We start from the raw sequence: 24,914 nt of genomic DNA on the forward strand, positions 1-24,914 counted from the left end.
TTGAGTCTTTTTTGTAGTTTTGCAGTATTTGTACTTTGTTTAACGGCTCAGGCTTACGCGATATTTTATTTTGCAAGCTAAATTCCAGGAACCCTCTTGTGCTGTGTCTGTTGTGACTAACGGTGCAATACGCGCAAACGTGTTTCATTTTAATTTGCCAGTCCCTAGATGCGTGCCAACAAGTCGACAACGGCGCCGGACCCTGCGTTAACCTGGGGTAGGGGACGAGGGAGCGTGTGGGCCGCGCGTTTCTCTGCGAATGAATGGCCGGATTGTTGGTGTGAAAGCCACTGCTCAAAGTTTTTTTTAAAAAAAAATTGCAACTATTGGCACCAAACCAAATGTCGTGTAAACTTTGGCCGCCAGTATATTTTGTCGCGTTAACAAAAGGTCGACGTTTTTGTTGGTTGCTGCTGTGTGTTGCCCACTCCACACACCACTTTGCAACTGAAAACAGTAAATGCGTCCGTTCTTAACTCTGGGGTGTAAATGTTTCCATAATACGTCCCCGTTGTTTACAGTGTAAACAGCAGCACTGGACGCCAGCGCTTAAGTATGTTTAATCAGAAAATATACAGCCTTTTATAACGGGTGTTTGGTTTTCCTTAAAACATCAGGGAAGGAAAACAAACAGAGAGCAGCCTCGATGATTTCAATGTTAAGTTGTGTTCACCCTTCTCTGGCTCCTCGGCGCTAGAACAATACAGTCTGTTTTTCCTTTCCTTTTTACGCATAATATGTTGTTATTTCTCGGGTTGCTTGTTTGGTGAAGCCCGTGGCCAACTTCCTGAAGTCTCATTTCTGACTTTCCTCTGCAGAACCACGCATTCCTGTGTGAAGCAGGCGAGGGACGGCCCATGCAGGGCCAGTATTCGCCGCACAGACCCGGTGAGTGACACGAATTTACCAGCTTTTAAACTAATGCGCTCTAGGTCCGCCAACATCGTGCGTATTACATGGGATACGCACAGCGCCAAACGGGCGATATGAAGCACGTCACCCCGAAGTCCAGCGCGAGGTTAGGAGCTCCAAATCCGTTGATAGTTTAATGTCTCGGGATATATTAGAACGAGTTAACGGGATGGATTATTTGGTCAAATATGTATTGCATATATCAGAAGCAATATTAATCTCAGACGGAAACGTAATATCTTCTGACTGAATTACCGAATAACAAACGACGTGTTTTTTATCCCCAACAATTTGGGGAAAAGTTTTCTTTGTGTGTGTGTGTGTGTGAGGGGTGGTGGGGGATGAACCGGGAGAAATACATTGTGTGCGCAGTTATTTTTTTTTTATCATAGTGGACATTTATCAGTGTCGGAAGGTGGTGGGGGTGGGGAGGTTGTCTCAAAATAGGTGCGGAGAGGTGCACCGTTTCTTGGATGAACCTATTCGTGCTGTTTCACGCCCTTCCACTGTACCCCTCAGTCCCACCGTTAATCTGCTCTGGGGGCCCTTTCAGGGCACTTCAAAGCCAGAAGCCTGTCGCGCTACCGTTTTGTGAACAGTGTCCATGTACCTTGATTTATTATAAACCGGCATTTAATTTTCAAGGAGAAACCTTCGAATATATTCCTACGAGTGGCCTTGCCTGCATGCGTTGGCGGCTTAGTGCACGAGGGGCACACCTCTATAAATCCCTGCAAAGCGCACCCCACGCCCCCGCCCCGTCGCATCTCCGCCGGGTGCACGCGGTCCTTCGCCCACCTGAGACCCGGCCGGCGGAGGTGGCACAGAGGTCGAAACTGTCCACAAAGAATGAACATTTACATAATTTGCAGCGAGCAACTCCCACTTTTAATGTTCTCCGAGTCCAAGCAAAAAAACGAGAGCCGCAGCAGGCAGAGTCAGTTTGAAAGTGTATTGTAAAAAAATAAATAAAAAAACGGACATCTCCCAAAGATGGTCTCCATTTAGAGACACGTTTGGCGCTGCTGTAGTCTTGACACTATGATGGACTGGAACCACACACGGGGATGTGGGTCTAGGAATGTGACAGCAGCGATGCCTTCCACGTGACCATCTATACACCCTGATATGCCCCGGGCGCCGGTCTCCCGCCCACGCGTCCTGCTACCAGGTTGCCACCTGCCCGGATTTAGTCCGGAGTGACCGTATTTTGAGAGCTTTGTCCGGTTAACAAACAATCCGAGAAGCTGGGTGCATGCCCATTAAAAAAGAGGGTCGCTCTTTTGCAATTCCTTCAGTCAATGCAATAGCTTAGACTAATGTCCGAGTTTTAAAGAAATTACATGACTTGGTCGACCAGGTCTCGTTCCAGGACATGTAACAATCACAGACACGCCTGGTGCTCCTCAGTGGGACGGAGCGGACGGGACACAGAAACTTCGACAGGGGGTTAATACCGAACGGCCCCAGAGATCGACCCGCCACAGGCATTATCTGGTGAAAGATTAGCACCGGAGGAGTGCGGGGACAGAAACGTGCTTAAATGAAGCCGCGCGGTGACGTGGGAGCTGCACAGGGTCGCGCTGACCCGCGGGCCGCGGAATGGCAGTTCCGTTGGCAACGATCCGCGGTCTAAGAGGGAAACGTCGCCCCCACTGTACATCCCCTGCACCCCCCCTACCCCCCCGCCGGTCACATACAACATGTCTATATTTCATGAGGTGCGGTTTTAAGTTTGCAGTGTCCCCTCCCTCACTCCTGTCAGGGCCTGATTTCCAATATGAAAGTCCCTGTGGAAAACTCTGTATAAATCAGGTCCTACGCGTGCAGCCCTGCCAAGTTGCAGTGGGGGCGCAGAGAAACGGGCCTCACGTTCACGTTCGTTTTACAATTTTCTAAACTCGACTGTGGGACAATGTTTAAAGGAAGACTTGTGCAGACCTTGAGCACCCCACGTGGGAAGGTGTGATCACTCGAAGGTTCTGAGGTCCAGGAGCGCTTTGGGGCTTCGAAGAAACCGATGGCTGCACAAGGCGCTATGGGACGGATTTATAAATGGTATTTCAAAAGGAATTTTCCATTGAAAAACGCTTTTGAAAACTGCCACGATGTCTCTTGATGTCTTACATCCGGTGCTTTAAATGGGCTGATACTTGCCCTGGGTACCTGCCCTTCTTTTAATTGAAACCTATAGGGCCTGATGTACACATTCGTTTTTCAATGGTGCAGTCTCATTGAAAAGCAAAACGCTTTGTAAATCAAGCCCATAGTAGTGGCACTTTGCATGAAAACTTAAAGGGAGAGGAGCAGCACTTCTCAAAAAAGTATGCAGGTACTTACCGGTATCATGAGAACCTCCACCTCTGTGTCTCCAGTTCAAGCACTAGTTGCGTGCCATCTCGCCAGGCCCGGACTGACCCATAGGGCAGCAGGGCAATGCCCGAACCAAAAACGCAAAATGCTGGAGTGGGACAGTTTTTTTGGTAAACGTGAGATAGTCTGAAGAGTTACTTCACTATGCGGTCAGTAGGTTTGAGCTTTGTTGCTGAATATTCTTCAAATTGCACAATTTGCATCAAATGTTATCAAAACACTACCCCTAGGGTATGCATTCGAACAAGCTGTCAAAAAAGGAATGAATAGCAATTTGCAACTGTGAGCCACTTTTCATTGGTGCCCGAGACAATGTTATGCCCCGGTCCGACTCTGAATCTTCCTACGCTACCGCGCACGAGTTGTGCTGTGTAACCTAATGTTGTAGGGGCCCGAGTTGTGCTGTGTAACCTAATGTTGTAGGCGCCCGAGTTGTGCTGTGTAACCTAGTGCTGTAGGGGCCCGAGTCCTGTACAATTCCTGGCCGTCTTCTGGGCCTGGGTCTTGCTATAAAAACACCCTCGATGTGAAGAGATAGAAAGAAGCAGCCAGAGAACGTGTGTACCATCTCCTGGCAACGAGGTCCAATGTCAGTTAATACTAGCTCACAACAACATTAAATGGCGCCCTGCAGAGCTTCTCTTCCCCAAAGTGCCCCTACACTTCACGGCCTATCGGGCACGTATAGCCCGCTCAGTGAGAGGTGTCCATTGTTCTAAGGGAGAATTCAGGTCATTGCACCCATGGCAGGGGCATTTGGTTATATTCAATAATTTCTCGGAACCTTACCTTCAGCCTGAGGGAGTATGGGGGACTGAATGGGCTGCAGCACCAATGAACCAGAAAATAGTATGCATAACAAAACACGAGCGACTCACATCGGCCATATATAAGGCCTAATTCCCACAGGAAATCGTGTAAGTCTGGGCAGTGGAAGGGATGACACAAGGCAGACATTCTGCCCCCACTAAGAGCCAAGAATAGAGGTTCTTCCCGCAAGCAGGATAATCCTCAACCAATCAGTGAGCGTCTCTCGAGGTCATGCAGGCTTGCAATACCTGCTTTTGCTTTGCTATTGTGGGAGCGTCTGTCTATGTCATTCAGGCTTGCACTACCTGCTTTTGCTTTGCTATTGTGGGAACGTCTGTCTAGGTCATGCAGGCTTGCACTACCTGCTTTTGCTTTGCTATTGTGGGAGCGTCTGTCTAGGTCATGCAGGCTTGCACTACCTGCTTTTGCTTTGCTATTGTGGGAGAGTCTCTCTATGTCATGCAGGCTTGCACTACCTGCGTTTGCTCTGCTATTGTGGGAGCGTCTGTCTATGTCATGCAGGCTTGCACTACCTGCTTTTGCTTTGCTATTGTGGGAGCGTCTGTCTATGTCATGCAGGCTTGCACTACCTGCTTTTGCTTTGCTATTGTCGGAGCGTCTGTCTAGGTCATGCAGGCTTGCACTACCTGCTTTTGAGATATGTCCCTTTCATTATTTTGTTAGATTTATTTCTTGGACTGTAGCTTTTGGGTCTCCCTTCCCATTCCTCTCTTGGGAGCCAACAGGGGCGAACTGGGAACCAAAGGGGTCCTGGACATGTTTTTCAAACTGGCTCCATATTACACAGTGTGAGCAAGCCCAGCCCTTCTATATAGGGGTTTCGGAGTTCTCCCACAAGAACATTTGGAGAAATGGGCCAACATAGTGCATTTTATAGCACATGTGTTCCTATATATAGGGATTGAAAAGTAGTTAAACATGACAACAAAACGGTCACATCATTTGGTAAGAGTGGTTGATAACATAATGGAAACTTTATAACACATTCTTTACTTCGAAGGTGTGTATGCAATGAGGACAGATGGAAGGAAGGGGTGAGGTGCTTTGGGGGTGAGGGTAAGAGAAGCAGAAAACCAGGGTACCCACACAAACGAGGCCAGTGGTGCAGAGATCCACTGGTAAATCTGGCGGAGTTCCCGGGAGGCCAGTCTGCCACTGGGAGCCAACCCAGAGAGCAACGGGGTCGCAACCGGGTCTGACTCCACCACCGTGGCAGAGCCAGGGGGAGGGAAGAGCGGCCGGTTTTCCCCCTGGGGCCCAGGACACCCCATGGCCTTCCACGGGGGGCCCTATTATTTGCCCCCCTGGCACCAGACGCTGCCTCCGCTACTGCTCCACCAGATTAAACCGGCACTTGCCAGCATTTTACAATCAGACCAAGAAGAGGTCCTATTTAATATACACATTACATGTTGGATAATAGGCCATTCTACATCCGACTAGGTAGCTAAATATACTGTACCCATTATATATCATGTTTGGCGATTGCTAATTGGACACTTGTCAGTGTGTTCTAACTCTCTAATTCATCAACCTCTAATTTTTTTAATTTTTTTAAAAAAATGTATTTTATTGTTTTGGCTGAAAAAAGAGACACATCTTTCTATAGCCTTTCAACAATTTGCATATCCAGAACACTTTACATATCATAGCAAGATAAGACATCATGGGACTCCTCATTTGTCAGATGAAGATAAAACTGCTTTATCATTAAGGGTATAAAATTGGAAGAATATAAATCATTATTAAGTAATTTCATTAGCACCTGCACCAAGTTTTTCATAATCTTGTAACTTTAACAAATTCAAAAAATGGATAGTTGCATAATTAAGTGATTTCCTGTTTGTATAAAATAGCGTATGCCATAATTGATCATGGGTAACATTCACATGACCCTCAAAAAAAGGTTTAAAATGGTTACATCTTAATGATAACAATTCAACACAATCAACCCGTAGATGCCTTAAAGACTCTTTTGCTGTGTAACAAAAGCGACAAAGTATTCTGTCCTTGGGTAATAAGTTACGTCTACATAAGACTTCAGCTGTCAGATAATTATGAAGTCTGAAGCGCAGAAATGCCAACCGGTATGATGGACTTGGAGACACTAATAGATAGTGCGCTGTTTTCCCATGTCTCTTTGACTCAAACGGGTTTTCCTGAAACTTTTTGTACCGCAAACACTGAAGGCGCGTTAAATTCCAATCATGGTCACACATTTTTTGCTTGGCCTTCTCAGGATTCTCAACTAACAATTTTAGTGATATATCGGCATCGTGTAACAACTTCTGCGCTCTCAGTCAATATCTAATACTAAATCATTTTCCAGGGTTCATAGAAATGTGTATTTGCATTTTGTGTTTATTTGCATGCAGGCCTGGCGCTTGGATCAGGAGCTTTTTTACCTTAGGACCGATACAGAGTTCGGAGCAGTCCTACCACATGGGCGCTTGAGATAAATAGAGCTCACTAGTGAAAGGACAGTGAATGGGGTCGAATTCCACCAGGCAAACCTCTCGCTTCTGCTCGTTCTCCCTGATGCCCCCCCCCTGCTCCATTGGAAAACCCTGCTCATAACAAAAAAAGCCAGCCCACGTGCTCACCTCTTCAAAGCTCTGCTTACAGTTCACTTACGCGCTAAAGAGGCAGCTCCACCTGCTCCCTCCCCCATACTCCCTACTTGACCCCAACACTCACTCCAGTGACTTTTAATAATGTAATTTTGCATATTTAATTAGTATTCCTCTTTAGTTTGAAGCACTTGCCACCTTAGGTTAATGTTACCTTTGTAAGTCACCTGTTTCATTATATACATTTTGTTTCTTTTAGTTGTGTTTTGTCCCCGGTAGATGCCCTATTTTTTTACAACCACATAAATTGGCTCAGTACTTGTTCCAATAATAATAATAATTTTGCATTTATATAGTGCTACGAACCCTCAGGTATCTGAGCGCTGCTTATTATTACCCACAGTGTGTGGTGCTCATTTATCGACCTCGGAAGGATGAAAGGCTGAGTTTGGCCCCGCCGGGATGCGAACCTGCGTCTGCAAGCTCTGCAGGGATGTCAAAGGGAGCGCTCTATTTGCTGTGCCACTTGACCGGCATCTTTATGCTCTTGTACAGGCTCCATTCGTGGGAATGCTTCTGCCATCTGACAATGTGTTACTGTAAGCAATTTCTGATCGAAACTGACATCCCTGTTCATCAAATAAATACAAAAATACAACCATAGGCCACTGGCTTAACCACCCCTACTAGCACTGTCAAGCTGGTACATCCAGAAAACCTATACCTTTATAGCTGAATGAAACACCTTAACATATGTGGGATGAACAGTCAAAGTAGACTTCTCCCCGACCCGCATGTGTAGCTCTTCGCTTGTGATTCTCTGAAATAAAAAGGATAGGACAATGTGTGGCAAAGAGGGCTTTGGGTAGCACTTGCCACTGCCGCCTGAAATGTTGGCAAAATGTACATACTGTCCTTTGAGGGAAGTATAACACCAAAAATACCCGGAAAAGCACATAAGCATCGGAACTTGATACAAGATATAATCAATGCACCTTTGAATAAACACATGAACCCTCGGAGCCCCACCTCGAAACGCGTGTTGATCTCCTGGAGACCCTGGAAGTTGGCAGAATAGTCATGCCTAGCGCGGAGCCTCGGCCTCATAGCTTCTCCTGCAGAGAAACAGTGTCCTGGGGTGTTCAGCCTAACCACTGACCATTTCATCAACGCCCCCTGAGCATCCACTGAAGACATGAAAAGGACTTGGCTCTCAAAGACAGCGCATAGAGGCCCGGGGCCTAGTGTACTGTGTAACTACTTATCTGTAAGTGGAAGAAAAAAAACTGCAACCACACAAGGCTCAGCCAATGCTTTTCAATAAAACCATGTTTTTTTTAAAAAAAAAATGTATTAAAGTGCTTTGGTTTAAAAAAAACTTTGAACACTATAAAAGCTTTTTGTCCATTTAAAAAGATAAACATTTCTATACAGGGTCAGTTAATGTCTTTCTCACACAGTTATAAAAACAATCTAAACAATAAAAAGTTGTGTTTCTATATAATGTAAAACCCTTACCAAACATTTTTATTTACAAATATTTTTGTATTCGATGTTTTTAATGAACTCCATCCAAATATAATACATATTAATATTTCTTTTATAATACATATTAAAATAAAACAATGTGGTCAATCTTCCAAAATTATTTTCCTACTTGCATACGCAAAATATCCACGCTCTTCTGATTCTCTTTTTCTTTTCCGCAAACGTACCACGTGCATTTGAATTGATATGGCTCTTCCAAAGTTTATTCCAAGATAATAATTACATTAACAGTAATTGCAATTTTACATACAGCTGTGGGCAAAAGTGGAAGGTATGGGCGAGGTAGGGAATTTCATCTCTGATATTTCATAATCCAGAGGTCTGCCCACACAGGATGGGCCCTGCATCATGTGTAATCCAAACTTTCATAATGTTTTTTTCACATATCATTCTATTGACATCTGAGGATGAGCAGAATGTCCATTGGCCGAGTTGAATGGGCAGATTGTGTACTCCTGTTCTACACTGGGTTTCAGGTTATATTTACAGAATTCCACTTCACTTTTCATTGGCTGGCATGGGGGCTGAGATAGGTAGTGATTGGTTGAAAAGTAATGTATTGTGGCCAGTAAGATTGATAAAGAGTTATGGGCCCTGATTGGTTGGCTTGCCATTAAGGGCATGAAACTTTCACACGTTTAATGAGCTGGGATGTTCAGTCTTTCTGATTGGGCAAGAATCCTCTCAATCTGAGGGCACCAGTCGGGCTCAACCATACTTCGACACTTCCAGGTAAAACTGCAGTGAGGGCGGATTGGGCCTGCATTCCATGGAATGGTGGCTCAGCTACTAGCCTATCCCTTTTCACTTCCTCAGGCCTCATAGACATTTAGCGAAGGAAGGATAGTGAATATATTGTCCGTGTGATTCTCCACACTCCCCTCATTGGCAAAAACTGATAAGCAAATAAATCCAATGGGGCCAGCTCACAAAAATGTATCCACACTTCCATGCACGGAAAGAGCACGCAAGTGGCGGGAAATCCACATCCTGCTGGCGGGGTGATTTACAAAAAGTGAAACTGTCCATGCAGGTGGCTTGGCTCAGACAGATTTGCCCCATCCACCCCCTATTGAGGCCTTGGGACATGCCACGGAAGTGCCGCCTCATCCCAGATTGCCTCTCTAATTCAGAAAGAAATGGATTCTGGAATGTCGCAATGCCTGCATTGGAGGGCACCGTCACACAAAGCCCGGCAAAGAGGCTGACTGACAGGAGCTTCCAGACGTGTGCCTCCGTTTCACACCCCTGAATTTAAAAGTTCATGAAAAGCATGAGCGTTTCTATATTTTCTGCACATTTCGCCTCCTGAAAGCAGGCTACAAACGTAATACACCGAAGATCACTTTAAGGCCAGTGACTGCAAATGTTCCACGTAGACTGCTGTGGGCGGTGGGCTGATATCAAATGGATATCCACGGTCCTGGAATGCCGGCAGCCCTTAGGCAAGTATGGAAGGAAAGGCGGCAGGCCTTATACACCGGGAGCCTGTCCATTCTCTGGCATTCATGTCCCCTTTGTGCATCAGGGGGCTAGTATGCCGAGACAAGCTTCAGCATTCTGTGCCCCCATCACTTGTGAACTGGCCCTCGTGTTTTTTAGTAGTTGAAAAAACCCTACCAATCTTTTTAGTCACCATAAATCAAAATGCAGTTTTGCTTAGAGAAGCGATGCTTGGTTTCTGTGCGCGAGGAGCCTGGCACACCGCACAATATTAAACAGTTGCGTAGGGCTCGATGTGATCTCTTCCCAGTGTTTTGTGTATTAATGAGTCTGTTTCCCAAGAACTGAAAACGGTCGGAGAAATATCTGGAAACTTCTTGTGTCTGTCTTCATGAACCGACGCAATATAGATATCACTGCCCACTATTTATATTTCATTCAACAATAAAACACAAAATAGAAATGTTCTGCTACAACACTGTGACAATATTTGGTGCCAGCTCCGGTTGTCTATTTTCTGCTTTTGAAAAACAAGCTGGTTAGGGTTGAGAGGGGAGAGAGTGACGGTTATTATTTAAAAATCAGGTTTCCATAACTCACTGCATTCCTGATTTCCCACCTCAAGGTGCTATAATCATAGCTTTTATTATTAGCCGATCCAATCACATTCATTCTCTCTAGCATCCTCAGCTGAGCGAGCGGTTGAATGCATGCGGGAACACAGATTTCAGAAGCAAGTGATTTACTCGCTGAACTATTTTACTGACTTCAGATGTAAGAAACTAAAAGTCCTTTGACGGATAGGAACATAATCCATCAAGGGACCGCTTTTAGTAAACGTCCCCGAGCGGCCAACGTCCCCGCCCGTGTGCGAGTAAAACGTCGTCTACGTCAGCTTCCGTCGGTGGAGTCGGAGGAGCTTGATCATAGCTCAGCATAAACATATACAGATTATTGCCACACAGCTCTGAGCCGGCAATCCCAGTGTAAGCGAGCCTTGCTTTATTATATCTGCGTCACAAGCTTGCCCTCTGAGGGGAAATATAATCGTGTCATTGCGAAGGGCCAAAGTAGGTATTGCTGAGATGTGTACAGAGCTCCTCCAAGTTATGCTTTTTACCAGCGGAATACCGCGATCAACCCACGCTGCAGGATAGCTGTATCGTTCTGAAACACTGCATTCTCCAATAAATACGATTAGCGCATGGAGGCCATTATTGACATCCTCCCAGCCAATCAGAATGCACATGTCGTGGGCAACTACTGGTATTGATTGCATTCAGGCATTCTGCCACCAGAAGTAGCCGAAATGCTTTCACTTTTGTAAAGAAAAAGCGTTTACTTTAGCGTCGCTCTTAAACAAGCTGATGCTAAAACTATCCAAGCTCAACTAAGTATACAATGAACATGTTTACCTCATGAAGTCGCATTAACATGTTTCACTGCACCACCACAACTCCAAAACGTGCATTGCTGCTAGAAGTATGTGCTTATAATTTATAATCTTTTTTTTTATAACGCGCTTCATACCGAAGAGGTTTCTAAGCACTGACCCGGGATTCGAACCTGTGTCGCTCTGCGTTGTCTTGCTTCCAAGGCGAGCTATACAACCGTGGCGAGGTCTGTATCACCATAGACCTTAAGAGGGATCATTATTGCTTGGGATACTGACCCTTTCCTAACTTGTGGGCCTAGGCTTCACCTCGAGCCATACCATTATGATAATGACCCTTCCCTCGCTCTATAAGGCTATAACTCAAAATTGGACACTCATTCTATTGATTCGATTTTTGGTTTCTATTGATGCTTATTGACATCCTATAAAAAAAGTGAAATACTTTCTTTATCTCCTGAGAGAATTATTTTTTTCTTCCGCAGTCAACATAGCAAAAAATGGAGGAAGTGTGGTCATAGAGGGAAAAGGGGCCGCGACCAATTGTCCTATCCCACCCCAGTTTTGTGACTCCTCCAGAGCCAAGTGAGAGGTAGCAAGCTCTGTAAACAGCGCCTAGTTCCAGGCCACTCTTGAGACAGGCCTTAACTCTGGCGGCGTTTGTCCCGGCTCTGCCACTACTGTAATACTGATTTCAGGTACAGTACCCAGAAAAAAGGTGCTTAGCTGGTGGGGAATTCGTTCCAGAAGAGGCTTTGGGTCCAAACGTAACGATCAGCAGGCTTCGCTCGGTGATGACCATGGTTACCGCCGAATGCGGGGTCACACTGTCAGGAGGTAACCCCCGTTCCTAGCTTTGGCCTCCTGGGGGATCACCTTTCAAACTCTTGGCCCTGTTCATGATGCTTACTGTGCAGCTTCTCTAAAGGTACATGCAACAGAAAGTCCCCAAGCACTGCCTTTCCAGTGCCTTAGGCCAGCCTGCCCATTCTCCCTGTCGCTGGAAAAAGAAGGTTGGTGGCCGGCAGCGGAACGCAGCGGTACCCCCATATAGAGTAACCTTCCCATCTCCTCCAGCGCGCTAGACTAACATCTGCAGTTCAGGGAGCAACTAAAGACACCCCTCTGTAGAGATGTTGGGGGTGGCTTTGGGCGCACAGGCCTTGCTGAGACCAAGGTCTAGCCAGGTGGTCTGATCTTCTCATGATGTGGGCTGTCCTCCTGCTGCATCGTTCACGGTGTCTTACACTGTCTCCACTTGGTTTTCTGCCCTTCCCCCGCCCCGTCCCTTCCAGCTAACCTTTCATGGATGTGCCAAAGCTTAGCAGGTTCAGATATAGGTATCCTTTCCATCGCTCTCCCCTTGCCTTTTCCCCCATCCCGCATGGGATGCTACAAAACAAATGGATTCCCGGTTGGCCTCTTCTAAACAATAAATAATTCACCTGTGGTTACCACTGGGCAGCACACCTGCCCGTTACCTTCACGGTACCATCATTTCGACCTAGAACCTTGGAGATTAGGCATCTTTTGAGGAGTTAAAGATCCCATACTCCAAGTCTGTCTTCAGGAAAAGAAAAGAACGACTTACAGACTTCTGACTGAAAGAATTATTAAATGCCATTCTTTGAACAATCCCATAACATTCCACTATGTTAGCTCAGTGAACACATGCATGTGCTGAAGAGATCAGTGTTTATGTCTGCAGATCCAAGGATACCATTTCCGCTTGCTCATCCGGCCTTTCATCTTTCTGGGTCTGATAAAATGAGTACCATTACTTAGTATTTATTTCAATTCTTTCTTCCTTTCTTTCTTTCTTTCTTTCTTTCTTTCTTTCTTTCTTTCTTTCTTTCTTTCTTTCTTTCTTTCTTTCTTTCTTTCTTTCTTTCTTTCTTTCTCTCCCTCTATTACCCCCATCTTACCCCATCTTTATTTCAATTCTTTTCTCTCTTTCTTTCTTTCTTTCTTTCTTTCTTTCTTTCTTTCTTTCTTTCTTTCTTTCTTTCTTTCTTTCTTTCTTTCTTTCTTTCTTTCTTTCTTTCTTTCTTTCTCTCTCTCTTTCTTTCTTTCTTTCTCTCCCTCTATTACCCCATCTCAGCTCCATCCTCACTCCCCCTTGCTCCCTATGATCTCTCTTCCTACTATTATGTAATTTACTCCCTAATCTCTCTCCCTCACCCTTCCTTCCCCACCCCCTCACCTTCTCCTCCTTCTCACATGCAAATTGTTCCACATACTGTTTTTTGGTCTAATTCATGTATATTGTTTGCTTCTACTGTTCTATGTATTCTTGTTGTTAAACTGTAAAGCGCCTTGGAGTAAGGCGCTATATAAATAAAAATAAATACAAATACAAATACTTGAATAAGGTGCCACACACCCGGAGTGCCTAGACACACAGGATACAAGACAGATGCATAAATCAAAAGACAAGCACAAGAAACTGTAGAGCCATGAAAACAAAACTACTGAAAATCTTTATTAAAAAAGATGTGTTTTCACAGCTTTTTTTAAAAACGGATGGACACGTGGTGTGTCACGAAGTGACTATGGAAGAACATTCCACGCACTTGCTGCCCAGAAGTCAAAAGTCAGACCACCAAATGTTGCCGATTTAAAGCGGGCTGGCAGAGCAGAATGCTATCATGGAGCACAGTGTTGTTGCGTGCGGCTTGATTTGCAGACAGAGCTAATTTGTTTATAGTGCTTTGATAATCTGGTGATACATTTCGCAACGAACAACGAAATGCAATGATTTCCGTAATTCTGCTCTTCCCATGACACTCTAGGTCAGGGGTGCACAACTCATTTTGACAGAGGGCCGAAAGTACCTTACATGATGGCTATAGTGGGCCGAAAAGTAAATGTGGGTGGGGTGCTAGCGTCTACGTCATACATAAGATAAAGAAGAGATTTGGACTAATCATGTACATGCATGAAAACGAATAGTTTTAGAAATAGGGAACATCATTTCATGCATTTAAGAATCCCTGACATTTCAAAGTCCGATAGAATAGGAATACTATTTTATAAACGAGGCTACGACAGGGCAGGAAACACTCACAACTATTTCAGAGTTCGGTGCTACACGTGTATGGGTCAGGAACCATGATGACATGTATGTTTTACCAAATTGCCCTCGACAAGGTATGAAGACTTCAGAATGTAATTTGGGATGGACTGTATAAGGGAAACCTATTGTGAACCAGGAGGGGCCAGAGTAGGGCTGTGAGAGTAACTCCAGAGGAATGCACACCTAACATTGAACAGCTCTTTTCTTCGCATGTTTCATCCGGGCACTCTTTCCAGCGTGCTGTTTTCTCAGCTGGTGAAATATCATAGAACGTGAAGAACGTGCTGCCTCGATATGTACGCGGCTCATTTATTCTAATCCCGCAAGGGCCGACTCAGCCTTTCATTCTTCTGCGGTTGATAAAATGAGTGCCATTGAGTTGAGTTTTATGAGCACGTGTTTTTTTTTATTTAAAAAATGCAAACTGTTATAGCAAGTGCATTATAAAAAGATATGTTATTGAAATTGTCAGCTCCCCTGCATTGATAGAGGTCACTTGGGGCAAAGAATAACTGTTGTGCGACTCTCCCTTGTAATGCGGGCAGATTTGACGCTCAAACGTTGTGCCACCCCAGTGCCCCTCGGGTAGTAGTGCCACAGATAGTCACCCAGAGTTGTCTTTTCATTTAAAAGGAGCTGTCACTGTGAACAGCCTTCCTCAGCAAAAAATAAATAAAAATATGCTCTTGCTTTCTGGGTGAAATCTTGGGAAAAACTCTGAAACAGGTGTGTAATGTACTGTTATCGTATCTCACATTAGATGTTTGACCCCACACTTTAATGCTGTTTCCTTGCCAACACTTCTGTGTCAATGCAGGGCAAACTGCCTGACTTTACTCGCGCCTGCCCGCATTTTGCTAGTCCCACCCCCTTCATGGCCGACTCAGCCCATCACCCGGCCTCGGGCGATCAAAGAAGACCCATGCCATTGTGTAATGATTAAAGAACTTAGAAGCAGACAGAAGCCAGCGTTAAGCACTATATGGAAACCTATGCTTATTATGGGACGTGTACTTGGCAGTTAGATTTTAAAAACAAGTCTATGGACATTGCTTTACACAGTAAAATAAAAGTCAGCAAAAACATGAAGGCCTGTTATTTCTAAGAGCCCGGCAGCCCATACAGCGGCACATAGAGTAAGTGAACCATTATACTTGCAACTCGAGTTCCTTGGTGTGAGTCCAACCTCGTACACATATCCTACTGCATGCTGATACGCAGTGCTTTTCAAGGCGGCGTGGTGAGAGGGATCATTACACTGACGGCTACTTTTCATGTCCGTGCCACAGCTTTGCAGCATAGCAGAGCCAACTGGAATTGCATGGAGATAACGCCCAGGCCAGAATTTAAGCAGTGTCCTGTCGCCACAATCTGTTGAATTTTTTTTACATTTTCTAATCAAAGTGTACTAATATGCTGAAAAGTGCGCAAGCCATTAAAACGTCATCCTTTGTCTTTCTCTTACTATTCTGTCTACTCTGGCTGTGAAATGTTCCACTATAGTCCGTCTTCTATCTCCGTGGCTCCGTCATTGAACTCCATCCTTTGTGTCTATGTCACCACCTCGTTCAAGACCTAATACTAAATTAGTTGCGGATCGAAGATCTTTTTTGTTCTCCAAATTTGGTGGACCTTCAGAAGGAAATACTTGCATAGAGATTGAAGTGCTTCAATTCAACAATCAGTGATTGTAAACAGTATCTTAAATCGCAAGTGTGTACTCTGGAACTCACCACCAGTGGAGGCGTTGTGTGAGCGAGGGGGTATTGCAGTGTTGGTGGTGGGCTCCTGGTAGTCAAGTGTAGATTGACCAGAAGCAAGACGGATTTACATTTTTCCCCAGAATTACAAACAACCCTCCTGGGTAAGATGAATGCCATACAATATTGTGTTCGGGTGGCAAACTCATAAGGAACCCCAAAGCAATTGCTTGCAATCTTTGGAGTCCTCATTAGAGACAATCTCTAGATGGAGTTTCTTATGCTCTACGAATTGCTATGAGGATCGTGTACCAGTCAATACAGGCCATGTTGATGCCCACCACACCTACACTAATATCCAGCAGACTGGTGCTGCCATTGTGCTTCTTTACTCTTTTCACCCTCCCATGGGAGTCGGGTATTAGATCAATTTCTGCTAAGTCTCTGACTTGCCTCTCCTCCCGGCAAGAAGTGGGGCCCAGCCGCTGCCAGTCACAGTGTATGCCTCCAAACCCCTCCCCCGATCTATATGGAGCCAGCAATGAAAGGTGGGCAGAGCACCAGGTAGTGAGTTAAACTGGCTGTCCACTGACCACACACACCCCAAGGAAGAGTAATTCCAAGTTATTTTTTCCAGCAATGACTCGTGGATCTCCCCAGGTGGCCGGTGCACATTTTGCACAATTGTAATAGCTTTACCGGGGGAACACACCCCAGCGAGACAACTCCCCCCTTGAACATTCAGAGAGAGTTCCAGCCGGTATCCTACACTGATTGTAATGTGTTCCAAACAAATATGGTCTATTTAACTGGGATAAACCGTGCAGAAAAACATATCCATTCCTCACGCTCATTTGCACTGACCTCAGTGCAGCCCTTTATCTATACATTGTATCCTACAATTAAGGCAAATGTGCAGCGACTGACGTCTCAACCGTTGGTTATACGCACCTAACCTAGTGGGAGCTCCAGTTGCCTCTACACAAAATGCCAGCAGTAATAACAAGCAGAGGACTCCTGGATAGAACTCAGGTGCTACCACCGAATGGCTGGCTAATCCCCCCCCCCCAGACCCGACAGTCCCAACATTAGTGTAGCCCTAGATCTTTTCCAGACCTAGCAACACCCCTGTCTCCCTCCCCCGTACCTTGTGGTCAATGAACGACACCAGGGGCTGAACGACACCAGGGGCCCAAACCGTTGAACATTTAGCGCGGTGCAAAGTGACTTTGCACTGCCAACAAACTCCCTGATTCACAGAGCGGTGCACAGTGTATTTTTGCAGTGCAAAGTGACTGCACTAGTGCAAAAGTGGTGCAAAGTCAAATACACTTTGCACCGCTCAGTGAATCAGGGTGTTTGTTGGAAGTGCAAAGTGACTTTGCACCGCGCTAAATGTTCCATGAATTGGGCCCCTAGTGCTCCGAGGCATGGCTCTGCTGCCCCAGCACCCGCCTCGAGAGGCCATCACTGCTGAAAGTCCCTATACTTTCAATGGGACGTCCTAACATGTTGTCCACTGCCCCCACCCCACAGGAAAATCCGAAGTCTTCTCCCTTGCATGGCGCAAACAAACACAAAGCCGATCTAGCACGAGCTAGTTCACCCTTCCTTAGTAGTAGAGGCTTTCTCATATTGTTGGTTACTCTTCAACATCCTGAGGTTTCACCCAAAGTGTGTAGGGGGGATCCAGACGTAGAACCACCTCTCCCTGTGCCTCAGTGCTGGCGCCCAAGGAGGCAGAAGCATGGCCAGTGATGGACTGGCCTACAGGGAAGTCTGGCGATTTCCAAGTGGGCTTCGGCTCCAATGGCCTCCCGTGTGGGTACCCCGGTTTTCTGCTTCTCGTAACCTCCCTCCCAGTCACACACCCCATTCTTTCCATCTCCCCTAATTCCTGGATGGCCCTTTTGGCTGAGTGACATGGATTTGACAATGGATAGCCTTCTCTTTTATGGCGCAGAGAGCTAACACGTGATTGAGGCCTCCCTTCTCTCGCCACCCTTACCTGCACCCTCCACCTCCTCAGCGGACTCCAGCCCACAGGACCCGCCATTTTAGCTTTTGTTCATCCTCGTTAGAAGATTGATCACATGGTTGGCTCACGTCCCAGTGCATCACTCGAGCAGCGACGAACTTGCTTTTATCAATAATAACAATCATAAATGAACCCGCACTGGCCAGCTACAGACGGACAACAATGGATTTAGCTATGCTATGTTGTTTTTTGGAGGCTCTGGCTCCAGCAGACAAAAACGAGGCTAATTCTACATGTAAAATAAAAACGCCAAACGATGGAAAATATACCCTGTTGGACAAACAACAATCAGGTTCAGGTCCTAGCCGAGATGGAGCCAGATAATCCAAAACCCTGTATGCCACTGGATCCAGTACGAACCATTTCCAACTGGTCACCTGGGTAGAGGCAGGGGCGATCGCATTGCGTGGTTTACAAACCACAAACATACATTAAAGAGAAAGCGTTTGAATAGTTTTTAACAAATGGCAAAGGAATATGTAATTTCGAGTTTCTAAACACTGGCTTCTGTAAATAGGCTGTCTCCGTGTCTTTTATGAGGACATTATATTTTAGAATACATTTGTATTTTGTCTCGAAGTCTCGGTCACTTCTTTCTATGCAGCGTATAATTCACCGTCGTGTCCTCTAGATGGCAGTAGAGCGTCTTTCTGTCGCTCTCACAGGGCGGAACGACTGATCGCGGTTTTTCTGTTTTGTTTTACATAGTGTCCACGTTTTAAATTCCTGGTGTTCACACTTTCAATCCGTGTTTATCCAGTTATCCGTGTGAAGTTACATACGGGGGAATATCCGCAAGATCTTCAAGCAGGTGACAATGTTTATTTTAAAGTGAGAAGATGCCATTTTCAATAAAGAACATTCTAGCAGAGGAAGGCAATTAAGAACCCGGGAGCTTGCCGGTGGTGGGGGAAGGGGTTAGGCTGGGGGATGTCTGGGACTTAAAAGAAAGCTGTAGTTCTTGCGGCAAAGGTGGTGAATTCATGGGCGTGTCGGTGTCACCCTGGCACCATGAGCGAAGGATCGAGTTGACAGATGACTCTTGGTCGGTCCTGGGATTTCGCTTCACCATCAATTGCCTAGTGGGAGTTGTAGTATTGGCGCTCTTAAAAGGAATACAGTGGACTGAACTTGCAACACTAGTAATGGGGTAAGAATTAGTCATAGATTTCTAAAAAGTATTGGACAGATGACAAGGAGTATTTATTTATATATTTCATTTGTAAAGCGCACATACAACCCGGAGGCATTGAGGCCCTGTTGCAGGTACATGTTGAGCACATACTTTGTCATACGATTGCGGTTTTTGGGCATGAAAGCATAACGTAGCCTAGGGGCTAGTTGCATTTGTATCACAATGAGTGTTAAGCAACAAAAAGGCTAGCATGGGGACCGTAGCGGGTATAGCACAATGCATAACTGAAGCAAGGTAGCCTAGGCACAGTTACAATTGAGGATCAAATACACGATGCTGACAAACGTATGTATAGACTTAGAGCAAAGACAGGTCTGGTGACCAAGTTTTGTGGGCAGTTGCGCACCAGATGGGGGAATCTGATTAATCTTGCTAGCATCTGTTTATACGTGTGTGTGATTGCACATGCGCGTGTGCGCGTGGGTACCCTCACACACGCGCGCGATTTATTATTTTCTTATTGTAGCACATTAAAGCACTGCTGAAAATGCAAAAAAAAAAAGTATAGGGGGAACTGTCACCTCTTTGGCGGGGGCTGTGGGAATAAGGGCGCAGGGCCAAGGGGCATGGCCCCAGGCCAGTTTGCAACACAGTATCTCTTCATAGAACCCAATACTAGCAATTTGCATAAAAGCAAACAGCATAATGTCCACAGTTTTAAATGTTAAGCATGTCTTATAAGGATTCAGTAAGAAGCCCTTCAAAGTTAATAATGGATGGACTCTTCTGGTTTGATTGGTCACAATAGTCACCCTAATGAAGAAATGTCTGTACATTTCAGGGGCATATATACAAGTTTGCACAGCTTCAACACGTTTGAGAGGATTTGGCCGTTTCTGCCTGCAGTGTTTATTCTTCTGAAAGCGTTGAAAAACGGTTGGCTCACTTGTGTGCAATTTAGCGAGCAGCAGAGGCGTAGATAGGGTAGGGCCTCAGCGGGCAAGGCCCACCTGAAATCTGTAAATGCCCACTCCGCAGCACTGTGTGTGTAGTTAGAGATGTTAATGTCACTGCAGTGGCCCCACCTACATTAGCTTCAGGCCCAACGTTTTAGATAATCCTGGCCAGGCTACCCCTCTGGCCAGCAGACAGTCTTCTGTATCGAGGCTTCTGAAAGCTGTCTGCCCGTTGAGGCAGCAGGACTGGGAGAGTCACCTGCTAGCCTCTGGGTCTGGGGGGACAGAGCGGCAACCCGGCAAGACATTTTTTGCCGGAGTAGCGCTCCGTCTTGTTCCGGCCCATTCTCTGCACTGCATTAAACTAAACACTTCTGGAAAAGTTCATGTCAAGTATGACCAGCTATTTTTCAGTGCTAGAGTGTATCGGTGTCTGCTCTAGTGGAGAGTGCTGGAAAGTGCAATGGTGTGAGAGAGGTAGGTAGACCTCATTGTAGCCAGAGAGGTGTGTTAAAGTCATTTGGTGTTCCTGAATAAAAACATATTTTCACCTGCCCTTCTGTTCAATACAATCACCAGCCAGCCAGTTCACCAAGCAGCAACAGTCTAGTGAATCCACTTCCCACACAATGTACCATGGGGGATGAAGTCCAGCACGCACTCGGCCAGGACCCGAGTGTCTGGGTTTGTGGAGGCAGTCCCGCTTTTCACACCATGTTCCTTGCCCGGACACACTTCTGCTAAATAGTCAAATGTCCCACTTTTTAGAAAAGGTGTTTTAAACACTTTTCGAATGGCTAAATGCAAGGAGAGGTTGCAGTGGCAAGGAGAGCTTGGCGTGAAAGAGAAAATGCATGCGTCACTTATTTCTGCCAGAATATCCGGTGTCTCGAAAAAGTACACGCGGCAACAAATGAAACAATCCGCAGAAGTACCAGGAGGGAATGAGGGGGAGATGCTAAATAATAGAGCGAGAAGGCGACAGCAGAGAACGATCACCAATGGGGACAGGCCCACAGATAGCCAAACTATTCTTTGCTGGTGGACAAGTTCATGTGACACACCCTACATATCAAATAGTCGAAAAATATGTCTTATTTTGTTCACTTCAAATCAAAAACACAATAAAACAGTCGAGGGTACACGTGGGTGGATGGGATCCCCCCACCTTTTTCAGAAGGCACCTTGATATGCTAATTTCTGGTGACACCACCTTCAATTGATATGCTGTTAATGAGTCCCCCTCACTTTTTTTTAGGACTTGACCTCTGGGTTCCTTTATACACGTCAAATACATTCCATAATAAATATGTATTCTATTAAGACACATGGAAGGGTGCCTCCTCTTATGTCACATCCATCACGTCCATATTTCCTAAATCTTCAAGCGAGGTTTGACACTGATGTCTCAACAGCATTAATTCTGAGCGTTTCCGCTGGATGCAGTAGAGAAATGTGGCTCTGTCCCCATTTTTAAACTGTACTTGAAGGCACGTGATGACAGGGCCCCAGTAAATGTGGGCTTGCCCCTCTGTATATGTGTATAGCAGAGGAACACATATACACAATGGAAAATGCATATACAACCAGTACACCAAAATGGCGTCATCATACAGATTGTGTACTGTGCACAAATACCTCTCTCAAACTGTTTAAACTATGCAAATTGCCCTTTCAATCGAATGTAAAGCGGTGTTATATTTGGTCTTGGTTATGGTTTCCCTCATGCCATTTTTGTTGGCCTTGCTGCACGTGTCGTGGTTGGTTGGTAGTGTCCTAGCAGGAAAGGCAGAGGACCAGTGGAGTTGATGAGTTCAGGTCGAAGATACATAATTGCCGCTCTGTCTGTCTGGGTGTGGCCGTGACACGCATGAATATTTGATCCATAGGGCAGTGCACAAGATCTGATACTTTGAGGCACTTTGAGTCTTGATATGGGGGGAGTGTGATAGGACGTATGAGGAGAGCTTAATTGTTGCTCCATTAATATTGATTTGGATTATGCTAAAGAGGCCAGGTGAGGTGGATTTTAGTGTGCAGTGTAAGGTGAAATGAGATTTAGAGAGGGCTTGGTTAGTCAGGTAGAATATGGGGTAGACAAATGAGGGGTACATGTTAATGATGCGAGAATTTGTAGGTGCCAACAATAGGAACGGTATTGCTGCGGATGGGGGCGAGGGCGTTCAGTGCTGGTTATGGTTCAGATCAGTATAGCAGATTTCAGCGAATTCGGAGCAAGATCGTGTTAGGCCAGTGCTAGTTAATTCGCCATGTTTTCAGTTGCTTCCTAAAGGTCATGTGATCTTCTGTGTGCATGTGTTTGGGCATTGTGTTTTAGAGCTTGGTTGCCAGTAGGGAGAAGGAAGATTCCACGGGAAGTATGGCTCAGTAGCAACGCACTTGTCTTAGAAGCTAGATGATGGAGAACAACAGAGGTTCGAGTCCTGGGTCCACGCTTAGAAACACCTTCGGTATTAAGTGAGTTATAAAAAACCAATTATCATTTCTGGCTTAAGCTTGGCAATGTTACTAGTGCCTTGTTGCTGCTTCGAAATATTCTCTCTGCTAGGGAGTGTATGAATGTCCTTGTGATGGAGTGCATCTATGGCCCTGCTATTGCTAGTGTGGTGGGATTGATATTGCGCTGATACACAAGTGTTTCAGAGTGCCACAAGGCAAAGAAGGGGTACAAGGGAGAAATAATTAAAAACGATCTTACTAGGCCCAGTGACATTGAGAACGTACAAGTGCATGGTAGAGGGAAAAAAGGGAGAAGTGCAAGGGAGGGGGGAGTAGTGGAAAGCACAGAGCAAAGAAAGAATGATAAATAAATAAATAATAAATAACAACAAGCAACAAACAGTGAAAGTGCAGCCATCAGGTGCCAATTGCCGGTTTAAGGCAGCAGACACGGTGAGTCTGGTAAGTGCTGAAAGAAAAAGGAGATGGGACTGTATGGGAACAGATACAGGCCCCAGTGCAAAGGATAGCCAAGAAGCAGTGCGGGTGGGTGGCAGGGTGAGCAGGTAGCTGGGCCAGGAAATCAGAAGGTAGGCCAGGTGCACGCGCCAAAAGAGCAGATCAGCAGTGGAGAGAAAGGGTAAAGACATAAGCAAAGAGGAAGGTCTTGATGTGCTTCCGGAACCGGAGATGATTTTCCTCAAGTTCCAGCCGAAGACAAAGATCTACCCCCGGCTCATTTCTTAGAAAAGCAACTGATCCCGAAGGAGTTACAGGTAGAGGAGTGAAGAGCTCGAGAGGGAAGGTATTTATGAATGGACAGCGGAAGGTATAAGGGACCGAGGTCCCAGAAAGCCTTCTGGACAATGCAAAGGATTTTGAATTTAATCCTGCAGCCACTGGGAGCAAGTGGAGAGATTTCAGGGCTGGAGAAATACAATCCCAGGTCTTGAAGCCAAGGACAAGTCTTGCAGTCCTGTTCTGGATAAGTTGCAAAGGGCGTAGAGTAGAAGCAGGTAGATTTAGAAATAGGCTATTATCGGAGTCCAAACTAGAGAGAACCAGGGTTTGAGAGACAGTGAGCTTTCAGGGGAAGTAGAGGAAAGGCAGAACACCTCTGAGGAGGTGCAGAAGGAAGTTTTACATTTTAGAGACATCAGAGATGTGGGCAGAGAAGGAAAGCGTGGAGTCAAAGATGACCCTGAGGTTCTTAGCCTCACAGGTAGGGGTAGGAGGAGGGCCAAGGGAGGCCGGCCAGAGAGTGAGAGGGAAGGAGGGAGAAGGTGTGCCGATAAGGAGTAACTCAGTCTTGCTGGCATTCAGGCAGAGATCATTGGTGGCACACCAATCCTGAATGACAGATAGACAGTCAGAGATGAGAGAAGGAGAGGAGGTGGCTGAGGAAAGCTGAAAAATGAGTTGAGTGTCATCAGCATAGCACTAAAAATGGCAGCAGAAAATGGCGATGCGATGAGCGAAAGTTGCCGGGTACTGGTTTGAAAGCCAGGGTGAGAGGTTAGACCCTGGGGAACACTGAAGGTAGAGAGGGACATAGATGAAAGGAAGGACCCAAGTTGGACCTGGGAGGGTCGATCAGAGAGAAACGAGGTCAGCCCGGCCAGAACCTGATCAATGATACTCAGTTTGTCACAGACACGGTTGAGCAGGATGGTATGGTTGATCGTGTCGAAGGCAGAGGAGAGATCAAGTAGGATGAGGACAGAGGGGATGTTAGAGTCAAGGTTGGAGAGCAGATCTTCACAGATGTTCAGGAGAGAAGATTCTGTGCTTCTGGCAGCTCTAAAGCCAGATTGATGGTCGTGGAGACAACCAACAGAATCGGAGAGAAGGAGAAGTTGTGAGAAGGCAAGCTTTTCTAGGAGTTTTCCCCAAAAGGGAGTAATGGTGTTTGGGTGATAGTTAGCCGGGCAAGAAGGGTTGTCTGTGGATTTTTTGAGAAGCGGGTGCACAAGAGTGTGCGTAAAGGGGGAAGGGAAGGCCCCAGAGGCAAAGAAGAGGTAACAGAAATCATGCAGGGCAGGAGCGAGGGTGTCAATGTGGTCCTTGATGGTTTTGGAAGAATAAGGAAAAACCTGTTTTGACAAAGCTTTCATAGATCAGACTTGTCTAGAAACCTTGTCAGGGAGAAAAGAGGAGAAGGAAGGAGGGGTGACGGTAGGAGAACCACAGTTCATAGAAGGCAGGTGGGGAGAGGGGAATGGGATGAGAGTGTGGATAGGATATTCTGGGTTTTAGAGGTGAAGTGGGAGGCAATGGCTGTGCAGAGGGCCTGGGAAGCGACAGGAGAGGTAGAGACTGCAGCAAGGTTGGCCACTTCCTTGCAGATTTTAAAGAGTTCGGCCGAGTTGTTAGATGCTGCAGAGACACAGGCTTGGATGTGGGATATCTTCTTGGTGAGAACAGAGAGTCGGTATTGCCTTTGGAGCAGGCGAAAGGCCAGTTTGTCATAGGATGAACA

At 45.9% G+C, this 24,914-nt stretch overlaps 1 long non-coding RNA gene across 2 annotated transcripts in view; it reads left to right on the plus strand.

Annotated features, from left to right (window-relative positions):
- Nucleotides 1-765: 765 nt before the first annotated feature.
- The window catches only part of LOC138525988 (uncharacterized), a 150,708-nt gene continuing 126,559 nt past the window's right edge, over nt 766-24,914 (plus strand). For both annotated transcript variants that reach the window (XR_011283460.1, XR_011283461.1), the window contains exon 1: nt 766-888. This is a non-coding gene — a long non-coding RNA (uncharacterized lncRNA). The remainder of the gene's footprint in view (nt 889-24,914) is intronic.

Source organism: Ambystoma mexicanum, chromosome 1q (assembly GCF_040938575.1).
Source record: "Ambystoma mexicanum isolate Mex_15411 chromosome 1q, UKY_AmexF1_1, whole genome shotgun sequence".
Lineage (NCBI taxonomy): Eukaryota > Metazoa > Chordata > Amphibia > Caudata > Ambystomatidae > Ambystoma > Ambystoma mexicanum.